The sequence below is a fragment of the Eulemur rufifrons genome, chromosome 30 (genome assembly GCF_041146395.1).
Source record: "Eulemur rufifrons isolate Redbay chromosome 30, OSU_ERuf_1, whole genome shotgun sequence".
In the NCBI taxonomy this organism is placed as follows: domain Eukaryota; kingdom Metazoa; phylum Chordata; class Mammalia; order Primates; family Lemuridae; genus Eulemur; species Eulemur rufifrons.
The window spans coordinates 103,528,110-103,543,122 of NC_091012.1; the positions used below are offsets into that span (position 1 = coordinate 103,528,110).

General features: G+C 41.4%; 1 pseudogene; it reads right to left on the reverse strand.

The window, feature by feature from the left end:
* Window positions 1–7,386: 7,386 nt before the first annotated feature.
* On the reverse strand, window positions 7,387–8,235 carry LOC138379007 (ferritin heavy chain pseudogene; annotated as a pseudogene).
* Window positions 8,236–15,013: the final 6,778 nt, after the last annotated feature.

Consider the following 15,013-nt stretch of genomic DNA (forward strand, 5'->3'; position numbering starts at 1 on the left):
CATCAATAAATGTGCAAAGGACATGAACAGAAACTTTTCAAAAGAAGACAGAATAATGGCCAGGAAACATATAAAAAAAAATGCTCAACGTCTCTAATCATTAGGGAAATGCAAATCAAAAGCACAATGAGATATCACCTTAATCCAGTAAGATTGGCCTTTATCAAAAAATCCCAAAGCAACAAATGCTGGTGAGGATGTGGAGAGATAGGAACACTCTTACACTGCTAGTGGGACTGCAAATTAGTGCAACTTCTGTGGAAATGTATTTGGAGATACCTCAAAGAGCTACAAGTAGAACTACCATTTGATCCAGCAATAGCACTATTAGGCATTACCCAAAGGAACAAGAGTCACTCTATAATAAAGACATCTGCACTCTATAATAAAGACTCAAATATTTATGGCAGCACAATTCACTATAGCAAGGCTGTGGAAACAACCCAAGTGCCTGTCAACCCATGAGTGGATTAGTAAAATATGATATATGTATACAATGGAATACTACTCAATTATAAAAAACTACAGTGATCTAGCACCTCTTATATTTTCCTGGATAGAGCTTGAGCCCATCCTCTGAAGTGAGGTATCACAAGAACGCAAGAATAGGCTCCACATGTACTCACCATCAAACTGGCACTAACTGATCAACACTACGGTACTCATAGAGTAGTAATATTCTCCAGAGATTAGGGGGTTCGGGGTGGGTAGAGCTAATGGACACGGTGAGCATTTTAGGGGGGAAAAGGCACACCCCCAATTGTGGTTTGGGTGAGGCAAAGTCATAACATGTAACCAAAATGTCTGTACCCCCATAATATCCTGAAATAAAATAAATAAATAAAACATAAAACACATGAGATGATCATGTGTTTTTTTCCTATCATTCTATTAATGTGGTATGCTACCTTAATTGAGTTTTATGTGTTGAAATAACCTTGTATTCCTAGGAAAAGTCATAATTGGTCATGATATATAATCATTTTGATATGCTGCTGGGTTCAGTTTACTAGTACTTGGTAGGGGTTTTTATTTACATCTATATTTACAGGGATATTATTCTGTAGATTTCTTTTCTTGTGATGTTTTTCTCTGGCTTTAATATCAGATAATATTGGCCTCAAAGAATGAGTTAGGAAGTGTTCCCACCTCTTCTAATTTTTGTAAGAAAAGAAAAAGGATCAGTGTTAATTCTTCTTTAAACATTTGTTGTAATTCACCAGTGAAGCCCTCTCGTTAAGGCTATTTTTGTTGGGAGGTTTCCTATGACTTATTCCATCTCTTTTCTTGTTAAAAGTCTATTTAGATTATCTATTTATTTTTGATTAACTTAGGTAGTTTGTGTGATGCTAGCAATTTGTGTATTTCATCTAAATTAGAAACTTTGTTGGTGTACAAATGGTAATTGCATTCTTTTAAAATCCTTTATATTTCTGTAATGTCAGTAGTAATGTTCCCATGTCATGTCAGATTTTTGTTATTTATCTCTCTCTTTTTTTAATCTAGCTTGAGGTCTGCTAATTTTGTTGATCTTTCTTTTAGTTTCATTGATTTTTCTCTATTTTTTCCTATTGTTTATTTAATTTTTTTTCCATTCTATGTTTTTTTTTTCTTTCTTTCTTTCTTTGCTGGTGCTGGGTTTGGGTTTTATGTACTTTTCTTCTACTGGTTGATTAAGGTATAAAATAAGATTAGTGGCTTGAGATCTTTCTTGTTTCAAATCAGAGGCATTTACAGCTATAAAATTTCATCTAAGTACTGCTTTAGCTTCATTCCATACATTTAAAGTAATTCAGGATAAGAAAGGACTTACTTCTGCTATTCTGATATTTGTTTTTATATGTCCTTTATATTTTTTGTTTCTCAATATTTCCATTATTGCCCTCTATTATATTTTTGTGATATCAAAGACATATTTTTGTGAGGTATGATTGACAAATGTAAAAATTGTATATCTTTAAGGTGTGCAACATGGTATTTTGATATAACTACACATTGAGTAATTATTCCCACTATCAAGCTAATGAACATATCCTTCACCTGATATACTTATTAATTTTCATATTTTTATTGTTATATAATAGTTGTACATATTTGTGGGGTTCATGTCATATTTTGATAGCTGTATATAATGCGTAATGATCAAATCAAGGTAGTTGGGATATCCATCACCTCAGACACTTACCTTTGTGTTGGGAACATGACAAATCTTCTCTTTTAGCTATTTTGAAATATACAATAAATTACTGTTAACTATAATTTCTTTACTGTATTCTTGAATACTAGAATGTATTCTTTCTATCTAACTGTATTTTTGCACCCCTTAACCAACTTCTCTTCGTCTTCTCCTACCCTTTCTTTCCCAGCCTCTGGTAACTACCATTCTACTTGCTACTTCCATGACATCCACTTTTATAGCTCCCACGTATGAGTGAGAACATGCAATATTTGTCTTTCTGTGCCTCACGTATTTCACTTAACATAATGACCTCCAGTTTCATCCATGTTGCTGCGAATGTCAGGATTTCGTTCTTTTTATGCCTGAATAAAATTCCATTGTATACATATTCCATCTTATCTTTATAAATTCATCTCCTGATGGATACTTAGGTAGATTTCATGCCTTGGTTATTGTGAATAGTGCTGCAATAAACATTGGCATGCAGATATCTCTTCAAATTACTGATTTCCAGCAAACCCCACAGTGGTATTGCTGGGTCATATGGTAGTTCTATTTTTAGCTTTTTGAGAAACGTCCATACAGTTTTCCATAATAGCTGTACTACTTTACATTCCCACCAACATCATATGAGCTCCCTTTTTTCTTTTTGCATTCTCACCAATATTTGTTTTATTTTTTGTCTTTGTGACTTTCTGGCCCAGAGATACCTGGGCAAGGCCCAGGAAGGGTACTGGGGCTGTGTGGCAATGCTGGCCAGGGACCTGAGTCCAGAAGCCTATCCCAGTAGCCCAGACAGTTGTGCCTCCTGACAGGTCTCTGCACAGGCTGCAATGGATCCTCTAGTGCAGCAAGAGGGACTGGAGTCGAGACTGGGCTCCCTAAGGATCTGCTGTGAAATGGAGCCTGGCATTCCTATAACATTGGCTTTGAAGGGAACACATCTCCCAACAGGTCCCTGTACTGATGGGATAGTTCCCTGACTGCAAGAGAAGGAGCTGAAGCTGAGACTGGGCACCCTCACGATCTGCTATGGGATGGAGGCCAGAAAGCTTGTCTCATTGGCTCAGAAAGGCATGCGTCTCTCAGCAGGTCTCAGCATACATGCGATAATTCCCCAACTGCAGTGGGAAAGTTGGAAGACTGTGCCCCTCAAGATCTGCTATGGGGCAGAGGCTGGAGATACCACTAATCTCATTAGCTTAGAGGGCCATGCATCTCCCAGCAAGTTCCTGCGCAGAGAATATAACTACCTGACTGCAGCAGGAGGGGCCAGAGCTGAGACTGGGCCACCTTGGGGTCTGCTGTGGATTGGAGGTTGGAGAGCCCAGCCCATTGGCCCAGACAGGCATGAATTTCCAAGCAGGTCTCAGTACAGACAGGATAGTTCCCTGGCTGCAGTGAGAGGGGCCAGAGCTGAACTGGGTCCCCTTGAGATCTGCTGTGGGACGGAAGTTGGCAATCCTATCAGGGAGGCTCAGATTCCTAGGCTGGGAGATAGGGGTGAGTCTCTCTCTGGGTTCTTATGTGAGCAGCTCAGAGCTGATACCCCCACTGACGGGGGCTGGAGCCAAAGGGCAACTTTCAAGTCCACTGTCAAGACCACTGACAGCAGGAAGACTAGCCTTTCAGCCAAAGCACTAGTGTGTACAATTTCTTCTGGACCTCTTGGCAGACGGTTTTGGTTGCAAGCTCAAGGCTAAAGGGGGCTGTAGTGAAGCCCCTTAGAGGACTGGGCAGTTTCTGGTCTTGAACCCGGAAGCAAGCTTAGTGGATCAGCCACCGGGGTGTCAGTCTGCACTCTCAAAATGACCCTCCAAGGTCTTGGGCTCCGCTGGAGTTTCACAAAATCCTACCTGAATCCTGAGGCACCCACACAGAGACTTTTGACTGTGGATAGGTGCATATTTCCTGTTATTGTGGGGGAATATGTGTGGGTTACCTTCTATTCCACCATTTTGGTGATATCACTAGTTTATCTCATTACCATTTTTCGTATATGGTAAGGAGATTTAAGGTCTACTCTCGCTTAGCAAATTTCAAGGATATAATACATTATTATTAACTAGAGTTACCATGCCCTACATTAGATCTCTAGAAGTTATTTATCTTATACCTGAAAGTTTTTATAATTTAACCCTGCAGTCTCCAATCCCCTGGGCCATGGCCCATTACCAGTCCATGGCCTGTTAGAAAATGGGCCATGCATCACCGCCTGAGCTCCGCACCACCCCCCCACGACACCCTAGTCCCGCATACCCAGTCTGTGGAAAAAATTGTCTTCCAGGAAACCAGTCCCTGGTACCCAAAAGGTTGGGGACTTCTGCTTTAACCAACATCTCCCCATCTCTCCCATACCCCATTCCCTGGCTCCCCTCATTCTACTCTATATTCCTCAAAGTTCCACTATTTTAGATTCCACATATAAGTGATATCATACAATATTTGTCTTTCTATTTCCGGCTCATTTCACTTAGCATAATGTCCTCCGAGGTCATCTATGTCATTGAAATTAGCAGGATTTCTTTCTTATTTAAGGCTGAATAATAATAATAATTGTATATGTATACACCATAATTTATTTATCCCTTCATCCATTGACAGACACATGAGTTGGTTCCATAGTGCAGGTATTGTATCATTTCCTTGCAGAATATTCTTTTCATTGAAAAAGGATATCTTTTTACTAATAGCCAGGAAGACAACGTAAAAGGCTAACTCTTCTCGATATCTTGAAAGTGTTAGATCCGGTTCCCCTTGGCCCCAGGAACAGAGAGGCAGAGTCACTGAGGCTGCAAAAAGGCAAAGGAGTTTATTAACTAGCCCCGGGCCAGGGTCCAAATTCCAGAGCACCAACGCAGTGGCCTCTCCAGGAACTAGGACCCCGCCCTGGGGTAAAGATTAGGTTTTTATACTTTTCTGTATGCTAGTTTTCACACGACACGTTATTCTGCACACAACACGTTAGTCTGCACATGACATACTAGTCTGTACACGACACACTAGTCTGCACACGACACACTAGTCTGCACTTCATCCCCCTTCAGTTTATTTGTTCCTTTTGTTTAGAAGTGGCTGATCGCGTTGGCTTCAGGTTTGTTGACTCTAAGTTTCGGGCTTTTTGCACTGGCGCCAGTTGTAGTTAACGTCATCCAGGGGAAGAGGAGGGTCTCCGACGGGGGAGGGGGAGCTGTTGTTGCATACCTTCTAGTTTTTGGTTACAAGCGATACTGGGAACACACGCCCTGCACAAGCCGTTCATGCGCTGATCATGTCTTGCTCTTCTTATCTACTTAGTTGGTTGGAGGGCACCTGGATTCTCCAGCCCTTTATCAGAAAGCAACTTGTAGTTACCTCCCCAGGGCTTTGTTTTTCTTTACTTTAGTGAAGCCTGCCATGGCTCCACTTATGCTAAGCACCAAGCCAGCAAGCCATATATACAGAAGCAGAACTAGGCTTCTCACATCCAGGAAGCCTAGCCTATCATGGAGTTACCTTTGTTCTTATCTCTGTTTTTCATTCTGATTAACTATATTTATTAAACAACTAAAAGCAAGCATAATCACAGAAGCGAATAGCATCAGTTAGAATCAAAGAGAGCACACATTTTCCTACTATCAATTCCTGTTCTTCAAAAGGAGTAACCAGAGGCCACATTGAACCTGTTAGGAACAGGGTGATTGTGAAATAAACTTGGGGAAGACCCTGGGAGCCACAGCCTGGAATACAGTAATGACCAAGATGGGACCAGCCACCCTGTGGGTGTTCAGACACCTCAACCATGCCCTAAAATGTTAGCTGCTCTGTGCTTGGAGCTGGATTTGTCACAGTCTCTCTTACACTCTCTTTCTGGTGAGCTCATCCAATCACAAGACTTCAATACCATGTATAAAATGATATATCCCATATGTATATTTCCACACCCAACATTCATTTTTCCCAGCTACTTGACTGATGTTTCCACTTGGATGTCTAATGAAAATCCCAGATTTTACATGACATGCACAATACTCTACGCCAGGTATCCCCCCGAAAATGTCCCCAGGTTAGTAATAGCACCACCATGAAACCAGGTGCTCAAGTCCAAACCCCAGAACCCAGATTATTTTCCCCATCTCACATTACTCACCTCCTGCCCATGAACTAATCTTGCTGATTTGTCCAAAAGCCATCTGGAACTTGTCTACCTCTCCTCATTTCCTCCGTCACCATCCAAATTCAAACCACACTAGTCTCTCACCCCGGCCAGCTACACTGGCTCAAACTGGTCTCCACTTTCGAATCTCCCCCAACCCCTTACATTCTTCAAGGCAGTCAGAGTGACTGGCTTAACATTCAGGAGGATTTAGTCTATTTTATATTCAATATCATAAATTTGACCTTCAGGCTTTACCTTATATTTTTCAGCCCTACTATTGACTTGACTTAACTTTTGTTGGCACCATGTCACTTTAATGTAATAAATGGTACAATTGAAGGGAAAAAAAACCATGTTTGCAAGGAAGCCACCCTAAGGCTCAATTCCTGTTATCATTGTGGCCCACTGTGAGCTTGTCAAAGAGGGATTCTGCCATGCCATCTTCCAGGGCCCCCCCTGCTACTTAGAATCAATGAACAATAACATGTGCAAATTTTAAAACAAATGTTTGCTGTATAGTTGAATACCCCTTTATTTTAATCCCTACCCAATATGATTCCTGTCATTGTTCTGCAGAGGCAGTCACTATAAGCAATTCTAGACCATGTTTGATACTGTACCATGCACACACGCCCACATATACGGGCCCCAGACCTCCCACCCCACCTCACCCCGCCACTCCTCACTTTACCCCAACCCACATGTCCACAAGTTTGTACAGGGAAGACTAATTTCTTGTTTTCCAGGGGACAATGCAGTACCTTTCCCCTCCATCCGTGGAGGTCCTGAGCTGCATGTGCATGGGTTATGTATTGGTGGGTGGAGAGCCCCCTGGATACCCGTTTTAAACCCGCACGCAGGGATTTGCCCTTATTCCTCAAACGGAAGAGGTCTGCACACACAAATCAACTGGACAACTTTATTGCTTGAAGAACCAGATAACTTTATTGGAAAAAATGGTAAAACTGAAAGGAAAAAAACTTAAGTGAACATTCTGAAAGGGGAATGTGCACGCCTGGCTGGTAGGCTGACCTGGGAAGGCACCCATAGCTGTGGGGACAGTCCCAGATCAGTTCTGCTTGTCATCGCCGCCGCCGCCCAGGGAGAGCTTGTCAAAGAGGTACTCTGCCAGGCCAGTGTCTGGGCCCCCCATTTTGGCCAGGTTGGTGAAGTAGCCACCCAGCTCCTTGATGGTCTTGGCCTGCTCCTGCAGGTAGTGGCTCTCCAGGAAGTGGCAGAGCTGTGAGTCACCCTTGCTGGTGGCCAGGTGGTACAGCTCCAGGAGGCTGTAGTTGACGCTCATTTGCAGGTGGAAGGCCCAAGCCATGGCCTGCAGGCCACCCTCCCAGTCGTCCTGGTGGGGCTTCTTGATGTCATAAAGGCAGATTCGGCCACCGCGCTGGTTCTGCAGGCCCATCAGCTTCTCAGCGTGCTCCCTCTCCTGGTGCGACAGGCGCAGGAAGTAGCGGGAGAAGTGCTTCAGGGCCACGTCGTCGAGGTCGAAGTAGAAGGCCATGGAGAGGTACACATAGGAGGCATGAAGCGCCAGGTTGATCTGGCTGTTGATGGCGGCCACACAGGCGGGGTGGTAGTTCTGGCGCACCTGAGAGATCGCGGCCATGATGGGTAGCGCAGGCGCAGAGAGCAGGAAAAACGCGAAGGCGCCTCGAGAGCACGGGCTGCGGAGTGGGCAGTGGCGGCGTTGGTGGCCGCGGGGGCCTGGGGTAAACCCAGGGAGGGTGAGGGCAGTGGCCACCGGAGGGCAGGCTCCTGGCCAGGTGGCGTATAAATGGCGGCTGGTGTGCCCGGGACCGGTAGTGGGCCTGGGGGCCGTTATGGTCTGGCAGAGGAAGGGTGGGTGTGAGCACAGAGTTCCGTGGGCAATTCCGGGTGACTCTGCACTGACCTTTTGACCCATATAATGTTTTTTGAAGTTATTTTCCATTCCTGAGATACTTCCCTTAAGATAATAGTCTCCAATTCCATCCACATTGCTGCAAAAGACATTATCTTATTCCTCTATATGGCTGGGTAGTACTCTATGATATATACATGTCATGTTTTCTTAATCCACTCATAATTTTTGGGGCACTTAGGTTGATTTCAGGAATGGAAAAACAAACACTACGTGTACTCTCTAATAATTTGGAGCTAACTGATGGGCACACAGGGACTCAAAGAGATGTAAAGGTCATTGGAAATCAAGAAGGGGGAAGGGGGGAGGGGTAAAACCTTACCTATTGTGAGCACTGTTTGGGTGATTCGCACACTAAAAGCCCTGACTTAAGCATTATAAAAGATATCCATATAACAAAAACATTTGTACCCCCTTCATAGTTTGAAATAAATAAATTTATGAATATAAATGCAACCATTTTGAGTTAATCACCTAGATGGTTTCTTATAGCAACCTATTTGAATACTGTCCAAATGCGATTGTTACCTAAATATGATTTTGTGATGTCTTTAGATATATTTAATATCACAAAGCTTTATTTGAATGGCAGCACTCCTCAGTGACTTCAGCATCTGTACCAGTGCCACTTTGGATAACCTTTTCACTTAGTTCCTAGATGTTATTAACTCATCAACCTCCAGTTCCCACTTCTCCAACAGCTGAACACCACCTCCAAAATCTCAGTGGATCTTTCCACTTTTTCATCCTTCTCACACTTTTTCAACATATTCTTCACTCTTTTTGTTCTCTCTAGTGTCTCAATCTTGCCCCACAATCCTAGAAACACAGCTTGTTGAGAATTGAATATTTTTCCTTGCAAGAAGTGGTCCAAAGCCAGGAAGAAGTGGTAGTCAGTTGGTGCAAGTTCTGGTCAATACAGTGGATGACAGAGAGTTTCCAAGTCCAGCTTCTGTAGTTTGAGCAGAGTTGGTTTTTTGTGACATGGGGTCTTGCAAGGCGATCGGCCTGTCTCTATTAACCAGTCTCAGCTGCTTAATCACAAGCATCCTCATCATTTTATACAACTGGTTGCAGTAGACATCCACTGTCATCGACTGACCAGGTTTCATGAAGATATAGTGGATAACACCAGGCCTGGACCACCAAACAGACACCATTAACTATTTTTTGATGAATATTCAGTTCTGTACTGTGTTTCGATCCCTCATGTTTATCCAGCCATTGTGCTGAACACTTGCGATTGTCAGAAAGACTCCATTTCTCATGACATGTAACAATACGGTGTAGAAATGCCTCACCTTTATGGTGTGACAGCAAAGAAAGGCAAGCTTTGAGATCATTTCTTTTCTGATGCTCATTTAACATACGGTACCCATCTATCCAGCTTCTTCACCTTGCCCATTTGTTTCAAACGGTCTAATACTGTTGCAATAGTAACATCAAACCTTGCTGCAAATTCACACATAGGTCGAGATGAATTCACTTCCACTACAGCTTTCACCTTATCATTATCTACCTGGTCTCATGCCATCTTCAGGTTTTCTTTTATGCTACAGACTATTTTTCTGTCTAGAAGAAATATTGCCTACATTTCTCTACACAGGCAGTGCAAAATATAAGCATAAAAATATTATAAACCCCTTTGCAAAAAGGGAAACAATCATCAAATTCCCCTATCATTCCCTGGCTACAATGAGGATAAGGCCAAAAAGACTACACAAGAGTTATCAAAATAGAAAATATTAGTCACTATTTCTTTTTTTCCCCTCAAACTGAAATTAGCATGTTTTATATAATAAACTATACATTTCATGAGGCCAATACATATTGCTTTAAAAAGTACAAATACATTCTGAAAGGTTTCTTTATTCATATTTTGATGTGGAAAAAGTGAAGCCTTTTAGTCTGTATCACATGGCACATTTATCCAGAAACTGGGGAAAAACTAAATCAGACTACCAATAATTCTCAGCACAGTTATGACTTTTGTTATAAGAAGTAGGTATCACTGGTTTGATGTCTTCCTAGGGCATCTGTGGATGCCATTCATATTACTGTACATATATGTGTACTCATTTGAGTATTTCTTTGTAAATGCTCCAGTTATGTGTGTGTGCATGTGTGTGCGTGTGTGTTGTATTTCCTTGACTAAATCCCAAGTTTCTTCTCTTCCATCCCTATGAGGCTTCTTGTTTTGTTTTGTTTTTTAGAAATTAAAGCATAATTTACATACAACAAAATTCACATTTTTTGATGGTCAGTTCCAAGAATTTTGACAAGAACATATAGCTGTGTAACTACTACCACAATTAAAACATTGAAAGGCTGGGCTTGGTGGCTCATACCTGTAATCCCAGAACTTTGGGAGGCTAGAGTGAGGGGATCACTTGAGCCCAGGAGTTTGAGACCAGCCTGGGCAACATAGTGAGACCTTGTCTCTACAAAAAATGGAAAAACTAGCCGGACACGGTGGCATGCAAGTGTAGTTCCAGCTGAGGTGGAAGGATAGTTTGAACCTAGGAGTTTGAGGCTGCAGTGAGCTATGATTGCACCACTGCACACAAGCCTGAGTGACAGAGTGAGACCCTGTCTCCCAAAGAAAAAAAATTTAAAAAACTAAAAAATATATATTTTTCTGCATTATCCATAGTTTAAAAAGGAAAAAAAACTAACACCAATAAAAAAAGACATGAAAAAGTTCCATTGCTCCTAGAAATCCCTCATCCTGTGTCCTGTTGTAGTGAACCCCTCCTTCACCTGCTATGGTTTTTACTGTTATGATTTCTTTTCAATTTGGTCTTGAGGTCTCTCTTCAGAGTGGTGATAGTCTAGGAGCACCCTAGCCAGGAGGGACGTCAGGTTCAGGTGTGTCAGTCAGGTGAGAAACAGATGAGTCAGCACAACCAAATGCATAACATAATAGAAGCGTTGTATTACTCACAGATCCATGAGAGAAGAGGGGTGGCCACAGGGCTGATAGGTAGTCTGGAGACAGTAGGGAGCTCAACCAGTGGGTGGGGAGCAAGAGAGGATCTGTGGGACTATGCTTTTCTTAAGGTCCATGGGAGTAATCCCTTAGGCTTTCTCTTGCAGACTGGCTAAAGAAAACATGCAGGAAGGGGGAAACTTATTTACATGACTATTGTTAAAAATTATTTTTTTAACCATGGTTAGCACTGTAGGGTGTGTTGAGTTTTGGGTCAGTAAGATGAAGAACAAACAGGCTATATCATAAACAACCACACAAAGAGTGAAAGTTTTACCTAGGCCATAGGTGCTGGCATACAACTGGGTTTCAAACAGCTTATGTCAAGCCTAAACTGGATGCTGAGGCAGCAGCTGTATTAAGCACATTTATGGCACTATCTCCAAGAAACTGATCTGTGTCCTCTATCTATAACTTTGCCTTTTCCAGAATGTTGTTTTTCTTTTTTTTGAGACAGAGTCTCACTCTGTTGCCCAGGCTGGAGTGCCGTGGCATCAGCCTAGCTCACAGCAACCTCAAATCCTTGGCTCAAGCAATCCTTCTGCCTCAGCCTCCCGAGTAGCTGCAACTACAGGCATGCACCACCATGCCCGGCTAATTTTTCTATATATATTTTTAGCTGTCCATATAATTTCTTTCTATTTTTAGTAGAGATGGGGTCTCGCTCTTGCTCAGGCTGATCTCGAACTCCTGAGCTCAAACAATCCGCCCGTCTCGGCCTCCCAGAGTGCTAGGAGTACAGGCGTGAGCCACCCCGCCCGGCCTCAGAATGTTATGTAAATGAAATAATGTAACATGTAGGCTTTTGCATCTGCCTAATTTCAATTACCAAAATGCAGTAGAGATTCATGTACAGTGTTGCATGGATCACTAATTCATTGAGTTTTACCACTGTGCAGAATTCTATTGTGTAGATTTTCCACAATTTGTGTATCCATTTATCAATTGAAACATATTTGTTTTTTACAAGTTTTAGCAATTGCAAAAAAGCTGGTATAACCACCCACAGAGAGGTTTTAGTGTGAACATACATTTTTTTTTCTTTATTTTTGAGACAGTCTCACTCTGTTGCCTGGGCTAGAGTGCCGTGGCCTCAGCCTAGCTCACGGCAACCTCGAACTCCTGGGCTCAAGCAATCCTTCTGCCTAAGCCTCCCGAGTACCTGGGGATACAGGCATGTGCCACCAGGCCCGGCTAATTTTTTCTATATATTTTTAGTTGTCCAGCTAATTTCTTTCTATTTTTTTTTTTACTAGAGACGGAGTCTCGCTCTCGCTCATACATTTTTATTTCACTTGACTAAATAGCTAGCAATGACTGCTAAACTAACAATCTACATTCCAATGTGGCTATCTCATGTTTCCCTCTTACCCATAGTATATGAGAGTTCCATGTGCTCTGTATTCTTATTGTCAGTGTTTTGATTTTAGCCATTCTAATATTTGTGCAGCGATATCTCATTGCGGTTTTAATTTGCATTTCCTTAATGACCAACATTTTTAGCATCTTTTCATATGCTTATTTACCATCCATATATATTTTTGGGTGAAGTGTTTTTTCAAATCTTCTACCTACTTTTCCCCCTTTTTTTCTTATTCTTTAGTTGAGAGTTCTTTATGTATTCTGCATTCAAGTTATTAGATATGTGATTAGTAAATATTTTCTCCCAGTGTGTGGATTGTTTTGTCATTCTCTTTATGGTGCCTTTCTAAAAACAGAAGTTCTTAATTTTAATGAAATCCAATTTATCATTTTCTTCTTTTATGGATCATGCTTTTGATGCCCTAAGAAATCTGTATCCAACCCAAGGTCTCAAAGATTGCCTTCTCTTATTCCTGAGACTCATAATTTGTGTCTTCTGTCTTTCCTGATGAGTCTGTCAGGGACTTATCTCTTTTTTTTTTTTGTTTGGTTGATTTATTTTCTAAAAACCTCTCATGATTTGCTCTGTTTTTGCTTTTTTATCCTATTTCACTTTTTCATTTTGCTCCTGTCTTTATAATTTTCTTCCTGCTGCTTGATTTGGGTTTATTTTGGTTTTCTTTTTGTACTTTTTAAAGACGTAAGGTTAGATAATGGGTTTGGGAATTTTCCTCTTTTGTAATATAGGAATTTGATGCTATAAATTTCCGTTCAAGTAATACTTTAGCTACATATAACAAATGTTGATATGTTGTGGTTTTATTTTCATTTGTTCTAAATAGTTTTAATTTTCCTTTGATATCTTCTTTGACCCGTGGATTATTTAAAAATGTATTATTAGTTTCTATAATTTGGGTGTTTTTCAGCTTTCTGATGATGATTTCTAACTTAATTCCATTGTGGTCAGAGAACGTATCTTTCATGATATGAATCATTTTATATTTATTAAAGTTTCTGTTGTGGCCTAGAATATGTATATTTTGGCAACTGTTCCATGTGTACTTGAAAATAATGTGCTTCTAAGGAATATGTTTCTAAAATTTCTTCATGTTGACTCTACAATTTTTCTTTTTTTAATTTTTTTTATTTCAGCATATTATGGGGGTACAAATGTTTAGGTGACATATATTGCCTTTGCCCCGCCCAAGTCAAAGCTTCAAGCGTGTCCATGCCCCAGATGGTGTGCACCACACCCATTAGGTGTGAATATAATTTTTGTTAACATGAGTGTGATTTCTTCTTTTTTGTGCTCTTTCTCCTCCTGAGTATAACAAATACTATCTTACTAGCTGCCTGGAGGGAGAACTCTGTGACTTTTCAAATGTATAAAAATATTGCCTATTCAGAAAACAGACATTTTCATTTCTAAGAAGTAAAAGTAAAAGGATAATTGAATCATGTGGTAGAGGAAACACAAAAGTTATACACACCCACCCACTAGGAAGGATGCCATTAACAGGCCAAGAATTGTGAGGAACTCTTGGAAGATAGGAAAAGCAGATACTATCACGTTGGTTAATTCAGAGAACTTGAAACACCTGCATTAGAAAATCAGAGCACATTAGGAAAATCTTCAAGAACAGAGTCCACAAAATGGAAGGAGTATAGAGGGGCCTCCGTCAACTATGAGATTAAATAATTACTCTCTGAGAGCAGATCTGCCTGCCCCTTACCCTGCTCTGCCCCTCCTCTGCCCCACTTACACTGGGCAGTAAGCACCACTGACAACTGACCCTCTTTTGCTCACAAAAACTGTGCTCCAAAGATGGTGAATACTTGACCAGGAAAAGCAGGCAAATTAGAGCAGGGTTTGAGACACTGCAGAACTGCACAGCAAAAGGGAAATAGCACAGAAACACACATCTACCTAGAAGAGAGATCCACTAAGGGCTTCCAATGCCAGAGAAATGACATGCTTTTGCCATTTGGGAAAGGTCCAATCCTACTTGCAAGCTCCAAACCATTATCCCGGAAGGAGAAGACCACCCCCTAACTGACACACTCCACCCTCCCATTCACAGGATAAGCCTATTAGTGAAGAAACATCACAACAGTAGATCAGATGCATGCTAATTACCTAGGCTAATCCAAAGAGTCCTTGATTGCCAATCATGAATGGACAAAGGTTTGCCAGATATTTGAGGAAAGTGAAGAGGAGGTCATGAGGAAGAAACAGAACTAATTGCTGAGTGGGACGGGGGGAGGGAGGGAACATGTAACACAGGAAACTGAAGAGAACTTTATGAAAAAATTCAAATTTGTATTCCAAGAACTTTAAGGAAGACAATAGGCTTATAAAATGAGAACAGACTGTTACACACGGGAACAATTAGACGACAAGAGAAAGTCTTTGGGGCCGGGCGTGGTGGC